This window comes from Engystomops pustulosus, chromosome 11 (genome assembly GCF_040894005.1).
Source record: "Engystomops pustulosus chromosome 11, aEngPut4.maternal, whole genome shotgun sequence".
NCBI classification, from domain to species: Eukaryota; Metazoa; Chordata; class Amphibia; order Anura; family Leptodactylidae; genus Engystomops; species Engystomops pustulosus.
This window is the reverse complement of record NC_092421.1, coordinates 83,969,561-83,981,810: the sequence shown is the minus strand read 5'-3', so window position 1 is coordinate 83,981,810 and position 12,250 is coordinate 83,969,561. Positions and strand designations below refer to the sequence as shown.

Sequence of the window (12,250 nt, the reverse complement as noted above, 5' to 3'; positions counted from 1 at the left end):
TGTAGCTTCCTTCTAGGGTCGTGGGCTGCCTGGGACTGCAAGAGGCCCTGAGTCCTGTCTGGCGAACCCTGCCATGGGGAGATGGCAAGGGTGCCCATATAGAGGGCTCCGAGTGCCACCTCTGGCACGACCTCCGGCTTCCTCCTGGCAATGCTTCCTGCCTGCTCCTCTGCTGACCTCTGGCTTCACCGACTATGATTCCTGCCTGCAATTACCCAAGTAAGTTACAACACTTAGACCCCCAAACCAGACCTAGATCGTTACACATACATCCATAAATAGCTACAAGCTACTGTACAGTTTAACTACATTTAAAATTTTTTGAAAAGATTTTTTGGTCCTGCCCAATGTTATTCAGAGAGGCACGAGCTTCAAAGATTAAAAACATGGAAACACCAAATACCAAAAATGTACAAGAAGCAACATGAACCATTAATAGTTATAAATCTTATGAATACATCCCACCACCTCTTACTCTACTATGGGGCACATTATTTTTTTTTTATTTTATCGAGGAATTTGAGGGTTTATTAATTGCCACCTAGCGCCACAAAAATCAAATTTTTCTGAAACTCATATTGTTTTTTTTTTCTTTGTCGCTCAATTTGGGGGCAGTCTTTGAATCCCAACACTTCTACTGCACTTCTAGCTTCCCAAAACTTTTTTTGGTGCATAATAAGATGAACAAAAAGCTACCAACTTCTAAACCAATCATGAGTGTAGTTTCACAATTATGATGCCAATTTGTTCTTCTTAATGTGTGCCAAATACATTAAAGGATATCTATCATTTGTTTTCATGCATTGTGAACCAAACATACCTTTACAATGCTGTAGTGACACTGATGAAGAAACATATCTTGTTTAATACCTGATCTGAGTGATTTTGCTCAAAAAACAATTATAAAATTCAGGACCTTGGGAAAGCTGGGTGCATACTGGCTATCCAGAGCTTTCTTAACTGTCCATACAGGACTAATCAACCTGAGCTGTGCAGTGATTGATTACTTCTGCCTGTCAAGGACAACACAATTATTGGCTTATGCTGGGCAGGACAAGGCTGGAGCAGGGGATATTTAGAGTAAGAGGAGAAGCACTGGTGAAGCCACAGGAGCGACATAGCCTCAGTTCAGAGATTAAACAAGATATGTTTCTGCATCAGTGTCGCTACAGCATTCTCAAGCTAAGTTTGGTTCATAATGCACAAAAGCAAAAGGTAGATTTCCTTTAAGACTGTGTGTCACAATATATAATAACAGAGCAAAACACCAATAATGGATGCCAAAAAACAACACCTGGCGCACAAATAATACATGTCCCCTATTGACTCTGGAGTTGCCACTGGTTGGTTTTACACAATAATGTTAAGATGCCAGAACATAATCTAAATGTGGACCCATCTTTGCCCCAGTTTCTGCAAGTACATTGACTTCTTGGCTCTGAAAAAAACAATAGCTCCAATTACTTCTGGAGTCTCCAATGTCCATGTTCCTAGACGTCTATTATCACTCACTGGGTCTTAGCAATGAGGTCTATTTAGTTCTTGTTATCTGTAAAGATGCTTGTTTCTGATACTTCTGTTACTGATCCAGCTTGTATATTTGTCCAAGACTTGCCTTCCGTTTATAGGATTCAAGTCAACAAATTTTCAATAGATTTTGTTCAGGTCCCATCCAATGTTGTGCCTGGAAATTGTCCTCTAATATATAGAATTTTTATTTTAAAAAATCTTCCATCTTGTTTATTAAACTTTATGATTTTTTTTTCTATTTTCCCTTACCAATCCCCCACCCCCAAGCTTTGGGTTGAATGACAGTATTAGCTAACGGCTCATTTGAAAGATTCATCCAAAGCAAATGAGAAAAGATTTGGTTTAGATTTGGTGCCAAATACCGAATCTACGAAACAAAGAATAGTTTCGCTCATCCTGGTGTCTACTTCTCAACCAGGTACTGAAAATCTAGCAAGGTAGATATTCCCTGCAGGTCTATAACCCCTTGCGGGAGATATGTGTAAGCCAAAAAAATCCCAGTTTCCTCTGATTATAGTCATTTGTCTTAAAAATATTGTTGGGTAATAAAATTTAATCTGTGGTGTAGTCCTGTCCTATTTTGGGGGACACCGTGAATTGCAGTATTTACAGGTCCTTGCTGAACATGATTTTCTGAGATATCTCAAGTTGATCACCAATGGTGTTAGATCTGATGCCCCATAAAGGGAAACCCAATTTTTATCATGTGAAAAAATGTATAATTTTTGCTTTCCCATCTATGAAAGACCTCAGGTTTGATAGTTTGACTTTCGCTTGTTTCATAGACTAAATCTCGACTGATATTTAAAGACTTAAAAGATTGGTTAGAATAAAAACAAATTCTGCCTTTTTCTTAAAGAGGCGGCTTTTGATGTGCATCATGATCCCATTTCCCACATTACACATCTTTTATTTATGTCCTGCTCCGATCTCGAGATTATTTCTTGCGTTTGAAAACATGGATGCCTTGGATCTCAAGCGAAATGCACTTGGTATTGATGGTGTGTAGTTTATCTCTGGTGGCTACGTGTCCAGCAGTGCAAGCAACGGAAGCCTTTCAGAAATCTTTTAAAGCACAAGTAGAAGGGCGGATTTGTATTATGCTCTTCAAAAAGTAAATAAACTGTAGCAAATGATAAAAGTCATCTAATATAATAGAGAAGAAGAGGTCTGAGGGTATAATCACATATTGTGGATTCTCTCCAGACATGCACATGGATGACGCACCAAATCATCAGACATTCCCCTCCCAACGTTGAGGATTAGCGATTTGGTGATTGATGATTTTGTTGCCAATTTGCACTGGTGCAAATCCGGTTCCCCCAGAGGACCACCGGGAATATTAACACCCTTTTACTGTATAATTCTGTTTTTAAAAAAACAATAAAAAATGTATGTTAAAAAATAAATCTGTGACACTGAATGAAGTTTATTTGCAGCTTTCGAGCCAATTGTGCATGCACCAAATAAAATTACGTGTGCCTCTTCCTTCCGTCATTAACCACAAGCGTAAAACCCATTAGTAGACTCCAAATTGGGTTGCCTTCCTCAAGACCAATAATACCTTTTATTTTATTACCCTCTAGTACTTTGGTGGGGCCAGTCCCAACACGGCTTCACTAAGCCTTACTGGATGCAATCCAGATGATATTCGCCAAGCAAGTCTCAAGTTTCGGCCACGGATTACAACAGCTACTTTACAGCAGCTACAGCAAACTTGGAGGAAAATAATTCGCTTAAAAGTAGAAAACTAAAACTCTCATGAACGTCCCTTACATTCCAGTAATATCTCTCCGAGATTCAGCAGAAGAAGCGATGTTGTTACGTACCGTGCACTGCGTGCGTGCTACCTAGCACAAGGTCTTGTCAAAGGATGGTGTCAGGAACCAGGGAAGTGCTCAATGAGTAAAAATGATTGTCACAGTTCGTAGGGAAGAGTCAGTGGACCCTCTGGGCCAACGCGGGAGATGATGGTACTATCCGACACCCAGGACTGGAGTCTAGGTGGCACTGGTTTTCACCATAGCCCGCCACAAAGCAGGATGGTCTTGCTGCAGTGGGGTGCCACCAGTTTGTTCAATGGGTGCGACTAAGCCCAAAGGGCAGCCAAGGTAGTAATGCAGGATACAGTCCGAGCCTGGGGTGACAGCAGGAGACTAGCTTGGAGGATGAGCTGGAACTCACAGCAGGGACACAGAAGCACACGGTTGGCACACGGTACAGGCAGGAATGGACAGGCACACGGAACAGAAACGCAGGAACTGGCACACGGTACAGGCAGTCAGAAATGGATGACGGAAACACAGAGGGATACTGGTAACACAGGAAAACGGAGGAACACTGGAAACGCAGCAAAACAGGAGAGCTTTCACTTAGCAGGAAACAATGCTGAAGATCTGGCAAGGCAGGAATGGAGATGTCAGATTATAAGGCAGAGCCATATTAACCAGTGCCAATCAAGAGGACGCTGGCCCTTTAAGTCTTGAAGAGCCAGCGCGCTAGCCCTAAGAGAGGGGACGCGTGCGGCCTAGTCGGATGGGAAGTAGGCTCGTGGAGCGGTGAGTATAGGCCTTGGACCGGGGCAGCGGGGACTGCGGCACACAGGGAGGCACGGGTGTGTCCTCTATTTGCGACAATGATACAGCCCGTGGTGAATAAATCCAGAAACCATGAACACTACTCCCTGTCTTCTGCGAGTCAATGTTTTCCTTCTCGTCTCATGAGCCATGTTTAGGTACGGTAGCAGTCTGTCTACATCAATTTTACCTATCCACCTAGAAAATCACTAAAAATAAGTGCACTTTGTTTTCAATCAAAACCCTTTTACACAACCCCCTCCCTTATACCACCAACAAAAGAATACAGAGAAAAGATCTCCCCTATGGGATTATAACCCCAGGTTCTTATCATCTTGGGAAAATTGAGTGTATCTCTGATTGAAATTGCACTAGTTAGCAGGTTGCGAAGAGTTACAGCAATTTTCCCTTTTGAAAGTTCATAGAAGTGGCCAAATGGGTCTCCTACTGCCCTGTAAGACTATAAAAGCTTCCCTCGCGACGGCTGTAATGGTTTTACTTGATTGCCTTTGTGTTCTTTCCTATGTTGGTTATCCATTTGCGAACATCTCAGGGCACAGATAACAGGTTACCGCATAGCACTTGATGACGACTTCCCACTGCTCCTTCCTTCTCCCGGAGATATTCTTGCAATGCATCACTGACCAATGCTCCATTTTAATTGCATGGTAATAAAGCTGGGAGCAGGGAGCGTAGCCATTAGACTGGAATAGTAATCCTTATTTAAAGGGATATTAAAAGTAGGGCACGGATTGGAGCGGCTGCACATGTTACATGTAATTGTAGTGCGAGTGCTGTGTCATTTATCTGCAGACATTCATCTCCGAGGTTGACTGCCCATTTAGGATGTGAGAGACAAATGATGCACATGTCTGGTTGTTCGCTACACAGCGCTATCTCCTGCCTGTAACTGTGTGTCTAATGGGTTTACCTGGATCAGCAGCACAATGAAAATCATATGGAGTATTCATGCTCACAGCAAAGGCTGGTGTACACACAGAGCATACAGAACGCCTGGATCCTTTCCAAATGCTCATGTAGGTTTCATAATGGCAACCACAGGATGCAAATACAGTCATAACAACTCATACACAGATGTCATATGCCCCCAAATAAAGTCACATGCACAGTACCCTCAAATGCAACAACATCAGTTACCCCTCTTATTTTACCCCCCAGCAGCTCTACCATTAAATGCAACCCCCCAGCAGCTCCCCCTTTTATTTTGCCTCCCCAGGGGCTGCCCTTAATATTGTGTCCCCACACTAAAATAATAAACACATATACTCACCTTTCCCCGTTCCCCTACAGCAGCTCCTTTCTCCTCTCCTTCTGCTTTATGCCAAGCAGGGAAGACATCACACATCACCTACTAGCCCCGCTCCACATAGCAGAAGCAGCGTCCCAGTGAGAACCGCCAGATCTCTGCACATCACTGTAATCAGCTCTGTTGGCTTCCGGAGGATGCTGAAAGAGCTGATGTCCTCCCACTGGCGGGATATCGAGTCCAAAAATTGTGACTGTCCCGCGGGATCCCGGATGGTTGGGGATGTATCCAATCATAAGGACCATATATATGTCACTATTTATGGGCACATGCCTCCCCATTACAAGTCTCTTACACACAGTTCAGCCATATAACCTCTTGTACAAAGTACCTCCTATTTGCCCCTATTTGTGCCAAAAAACTCATCCTACCATAGGTGCTAGACTCTTATTAATGCTTTACAAATCTTGTATAAATGCCAAATAATTGCTAAAAAGAAATAACATGCCCCTTGTATACAGTAAAGCCATGTACCCCTATTAGTGTACAATCTACATGAAGGTGGTCATGGAGCATGCCAAGACCAGTGATGTCTCAAAAATCAATTTCCTTCATATTTCTAATATATTTTGTCGTGAAAAAGTTAACAAAGAAAGTTGCCACAACAACTGAGAATGGCAGCCCCCTTGTTCTAAGTTTAGGGAAGCAAAACCAGGTTCGGGAACATAAAATTGGACAACAATGCAGTAGAAAACCCTTTGAACTTTCCCATAATATTCCCCATCCCTCTTACTTTATATTGTTTGTGTAGATTGTGTAACTTTGTGTTACTATTAGACTTTTAGTTAACCCGGACATTTGGCGGACAATCTGACTCCCGGTGCTGTACAGACGTTACAATGTTGCAGAAACCAGAACAATTTGTTACACATAAAACTCCAGTCATTTTGTTCCACTTTTCCGTCCCACAAATATTTGTAGTTATTGAACGCCGTCCATTCCCCTCACCTCCATAGGTTTAATTATACAGCGCCACCTCTACAATGCGCCATTGCTGTGATTTACTAAGGGGTCAAGCAGGCGGAAAGTGTTACAACGTATGTACTTTTAATTCTGAAAGCTGAATCTCGGTCCTCGAGTGGGAATCTGGAGAGTGGAGGAATTTGAAATGAAATGTAAAGTAATCCAATTCTTTCATGTTGTGAATATTCAGAGGTTCGCAGTCACGGCGAGTACACAGCAGAGAATTGGAAGGTTTCCATGGTGACGACACGGTTATTTGACAGGACGTAAAATTAATTTGAAATCAAAAGGATAATGATATGAGTGATAAAAATACCGGGCCCATTATGAAATATGGATGTGATTTCATTACCTGACATACTTTTTGTACGATTTACAAGTTTGGTAATGTCTTTGTGAGTGCGGAGCCGGTGAGCGCCAATGCGCGGAGATCTGTCTAATACCTGGAAATTGGACGATCCTTCTGTCTGCTGCGGGAGGCTGATGGTTTTAGGTCTGTTAGATTGTGACAACCGGAAGAAAGTGAATGCGGTAAGGATCCTGTAGCAGGAAACACATGACTTATATGGTCACATATAGATGGTATAGTACAGGGGCCGCACGCTGTATAGATGGTATAGTACAGGGGCCACACGCTGTATAGATGGTATAGTACAGGGGCCGCAAGTTGTATAGATGGTATAGTACAGGGGCCACACGCTGTATAGATGGTATAGTACAGGGGCCACACGCTGTATAGATGGTATAGTACAGGGGCCGCACGCTGTATAGATGGTATAGTACAGGGGCCACACGCTGTATAGATGGTATAGTACAGGGGCCACACGCTGTATAGATGGTATAGTACAGGGGCCACACGCTGTATAGATGGTATAGTACAGGGGCCACACGCTGTATAGATGGTATAGTACAGGGGCCACACGCAGTATAGATGGTATAGTACAGGGGCCACACGCTGTATAGATGGTATAGTACAGGGGCCACACGCTGTATAGATGGTATAGTACAGGGGCCACACGCAGTATAGATGGTATAGTACAGGGGCCACACGCTGTATAGATGGTATAGTACAGGGGCCACACGCTGTATAGATTGTATAGTACAGGGGCCACACGCTGTATAGATGGTATAGTACAGGGGTCACACGCTGTATAGATGGTATAGTACAGGGGCCACACGCTGTATAGATGGTATAGTACAGGGCCACACGCTGTATAGATGGTATAGTACAGGGGCCACACGCTGTATAGATGGTATAGTACAGGGGCCACACGCTGTATAGATGGTATAGTACAGGGGCCACACGCTGTATAGATGGTATAGTACAGGGGCCACACGCTGTATAGATGGTATAGTACAGGGGCCGCACGCTGTATAGATGGTATAGTACAGGGGCCACACGCTGTATAGATGGTATAGTACAGGGGCCACACGCTGTATAGATGGTATAGTACAGGGCCACACGCTGTATAGATGGTATAGTACAGGGGCCGCACGCTGTATAGATGGTATAGTACAGGGGCCACACGCTGTATAGATGGTATAGTACAGGGGCCACACGCTGTATAGATGGTATAGTACAGGGGCCACACGCTGTATAGATGGTATAGTACAGGGGCCACACGCTGTATAGATGGTATAGTACAGGGGCCACACGCTGTATAGATGGTATAGTACTGTGGCTGAACCATGAACAAAGGTTCAAGCACCAGAAGCCGAACACCCACCGGTAACACCAGCGATCAACCTTTTAAATGTTGTCAGCAGGACTGCTCATCACTAATACCCGTGATTGGTGACTACCAGAATATTGTCAAGCAGCTGAACACCTTCCAGATTGTGCTCTTTCATGACCTAGGGTGGTGGCATCATCCAGAATATCAACTTTGAAGTGAGATGTAAATTGATTGTATAAAGTCAAGGAGGAGGAGAGTTTAACACTGAAGTCAAGCTCTCTCTTCCTCAGAAACCCCCTTTCACAGTAATTGATGGTCCTGCATCCAGAGACATCGCTAACCAGATCTCCTGAAGTCTGATGCATGATTTCAATCGCAGAGCAGGAGGCGTTCAGAGCTCCACACCTTGACTTCAGTGTTAAACACTCCTCCTCCTTGACTTCGTACAACCAATTTACATCTCACTTCAAAGTTGATTTTCGGGATGACGTCTCCACAATGAACCATGAAAGAAACAAAAACTAGAAGGTCTTGCGCTACCTGACAACATACTAGTAGTGGTTCATTAGGCCAATTTCTGATGACAGGTTCCCTTTAAATGCCCCTTCAGATTGTCGCTCCCCATGAGTCCATTGTGCTCACATTGAACCCAAACTTATACTTTAAGTCCAGATACTGGGACCTGAACCCATGCAATGTTCGTGGTCTGCTGATCCCTACTTAGGTCCTCAGGGTGCCAATAAATGTTACAAAAATGGACTTCTTGAGCTGCCATTCAGAAGGGAGCTAGGAATTAGTGGTCCATAGACAAAACATTGAGATTCTAAATCCACCCTTGACGATAAAAGACATAGAAAGTGGAGAAAGAGGCGACTTGCTCTAGTAAGATTTATTACAACATTTCTTTCATCCACTGCTACTATTGCTTTAGGCAGTTTTTCAAAAAGTCGGTGACAAAAGTTCAACCAAGAAACTGTCATTTTTAGGGCTCATTCAGATTGATGTTTTTGGCATCAGTATGTTATCCGTTTTTTTTTTCACAGATAGCATATGTTAGGCAGCCCCCTTAACATCGAACAGGACCTTCAGGATGCAGGATTAAAGCCAAACCAGTACATCTAGTCCAAAAGTAACAGATTCACAACTCCAAACAGCGCTGTATCAATGGGGGAGATTTACTTACCCCGTCCCTTCGCGATCCAGCGGCGCGTTCTCTGCGGTGGATTCGGGTCTTCCGGCAATTCACTAAGGCAGTTCCCCTGACGTCCACCAGGTGTCGCTGCTGCACTGAAGTTCCCCGAGGCCCGCCGGAATGTACTGAAGTTCACCGGCCTGTTCCTGCTGAAGGTAAGCGCGAGTCCTGCGACACTATTTTTCTTTTAAATGCGTTTTTCCGAATCCGTCGGGTTATCGTTCGGCCACGCCCCCCCCCCCCCCCCATTTCTGTCACGTGCGTGCCGGCGCCGATGCGGCACAATCCGATCGCGTGCGCCAAAATCCCAGGGCAATTCAGGGAAAATCGGTGCAAATCGGAAATATTCGGGTAACACGTCGGGAAAACGCAAATCGGGCCCTTAGTAAATGACCCCCAATGTGTTTGCATCTCATCAGCACAGCGTAGGGAACTGGTTTAGCAGTGTGAGAGGCTATTGACTAGGGTCAGAAAGTACTGTATTTTTCGGACTATAGGGCGCACCGGAGTAGAAGGCGCACCATGAATAAATGCCTGCTAAAACATCTAGGTTCATATATAAGGCGCACCGGATTATAAGGCGCACCTGATTATAAGGATGAATGACCAGCAGGTGGCAGACTTGAGCACAGTTCAAGGCAGCTGTTGTCTGTAAGTATGGTTCATATATAAGGCGCACTGGACTATAAGGCGCACCTTGGATTTCTGAGAAAATCAAAGGATTTTTTCTGTGCCTTATAGTCCGAAAAATACGGTAAGAGTTTTCCTTACAGACACTTTGCCAATTAAGTCCGCCTTGCAGTTATTGATGCTCCACTACGGGACCCTGGGAAATATGCAAATATGTTTTCCAGTGTGGATTAAAAAAAATCATTGCCTCCTACCTACCTTGTAAGTCAAAAATCAGAAGTAGTTGAGCCACAAGGGAACCTTTACCGGGAGTAAAGTACATTTTCTATTTGTTGCCACTGCTGCCTCAGCATCCAAGGGATTATCAGGAATTCCTAGAAAACCCCTTTAAGTACAGTAAATGTATCAGTAATGCAGTTTAGAATTGTAACATATACAATGTTTCTGCAGATTCCGGCTCCTTGCGGCTGCATCCATGTGCTTGTCTTCTGCATTGCAGTCACATGAGATCTGCACATCCTTTTATATTCAGAGACAGAGATGTCAGTGACGTATAACTACAGAGCCAGAGCCCGGACAGCATTTAAATATTTCAGTCGGGATCATTAGACAACCACAGGATTCAATCAGCGGACTCCTCCGACTTCTGCAGCGCCTCTAATGTGATTTATAATGTCTCACTAACGGCTTTAAAAATTCAACAATATCAGGAGATTTTTTTTTTTTTCCCATTTACTGACTTTACAAACTATTCACAGAAATAGCAGCACTGCAGAGCAGGACTTACCTAAGGCCGCACAATCCAGGTCCCGACCCCCATATGATGAACGGCATAAACATTAAAGAAAAAAAATAACCAAAATTATGATTTATACCTTATATCTTGCCCCATCAAATATGCAGTAAAAAGTGATGTAATGCAGAAAGATACTAGGGTAAAGTACAACATGTGCCACAAAAAACAAGCCCCCAACCAGTCTTCCAATATTTTTTTTTTTTATTATAATTGATTTTAAAGTGTCTTACATTTTTTGTTTTCTGTCAAAGGTAGAAACTTTATTGTATTGTATATGTGCACTTTTCTTCTCCTCTTATTGTACATTTTGCCATAAAAAATTTAACCCCTTACCGACATGTGACGTAATAGTACGTCACATGCCGGGTGCATGCAGAGGGCTCACGGGCTGAGCCCTCTCCATAGCCGGTAGGTCTTTGCTGCATATTGCAGCAAAGACTTACCAATATCACCCATGATCGTCACTATCACCGATAGCGGGTGTTAACCCGCTGATCGCCGCCGGCAAAGATTGGCAGCCCATGGGCGCCGCCATCTTGGCGAGGATCCTCACTCCCTGTGATATCATCGGGAAGTGGCGATCTGTTGGCATGAAAGCCTCAGGTCTCGTTCCTTCTCGTTTTAACCCTATGATTACAATGTGCAATCAGCACATTATAATGAATGAGGAGGAAAATCCCCATATACTGCCATACTGTAGTGTGGCAGTATATGGTAGGATCGATCAGACAACCTAGGGTTAAAGTGCCCTAGGGAGGCTGAAAAATTGTAAAAATAAAAATTACAAAAAGTTTTAAAAAAAATTATAATAAAAAAAATACTAAACATTTAAATCCCCCCTCTTCCTAGAACTAATATAAATAAACAGTAAAAATCACATTAGATATCACTGAATCCAAAAATGCCCGATCTATCAAACTATAATAACGTTTTTTCACTGCGTTCAACCCCGTAATGGAAAATAGCGCCGAAAGTCGAAAAAATGTCACTTTTTTGCCATTTTAAAAAATATTATAAATTCTATAAAAAGTGATCAAAAGGTTGTACAGTCCTAAAAATGGTAGCATTGAAAACGTCATCAAAAGTCGCGAAAAATGACACCACCCACAGCTCCGTGCAACGAAGTATAAAATATTATTAGCGCCAAAAGATGGCAAAATAAAAAAAAACATTTTTGTACAGGAGGTTTTCATTTTTGTTAATGTATGAAAACATTATAAAACCTATACACATGTGTTTTCCCCGTGATTGCACCGACCCAAAGAGTAAAGTAGACATGACATTTGGGGCGAACAGGGAAAGCTATAAAATCCAAGCCCACAAGAAAACGCAGATGCGTTTTTTCACCAATTTCACAGCATTTGGATTTTTTTTCCTGCTTCCCAGTACACGGCATGGAATATTCAATACAATCAATATGGAGTGCAATTTGTTACGCAGAAAATAAGCCGACACACGGCTCTTTACATGCAAAAATAAAAAAAAGTTATAGATTATTGAAGGTGGGGAGTGAAAAATGAAAACGCCAAACAACGAAAAAGGGCTGCGGCGGGAAGGGGT

At 43.1% G+C, this 12,250-nt stretch overlaps 1 long non-coding RNA gene across 4 annotated transcripts in view; it reads right to left on the bottom strand.

Annotated features, from left to right (window-relative positions):
• LOC140105924 (uncharacterized) overlaps positions 1-12,250 on the bottom strand; it is a 92,224-nt gene that overhangs the window by 26,797 nt on the left and 53,177 nt on the right. Inside the window, exon 1 of one of the 4 annotated variants that reach the window (XR_011850678.1) lies at positions 10,682-10,734. The exons of 2 other annotated variants lie outside the window; for them this stretch is intronic. This is a non-coding gene — a long non-coding RNA (uncharacterized lncRNA). Of the gene's footprint in view, positions 1-6,748; positions 6,957-10,681; positions 10,735-12,250 lie in introns of those variants that run through there. One more of the 4 variants, XR_011850675.1, reaches the window with a different exon arrangement.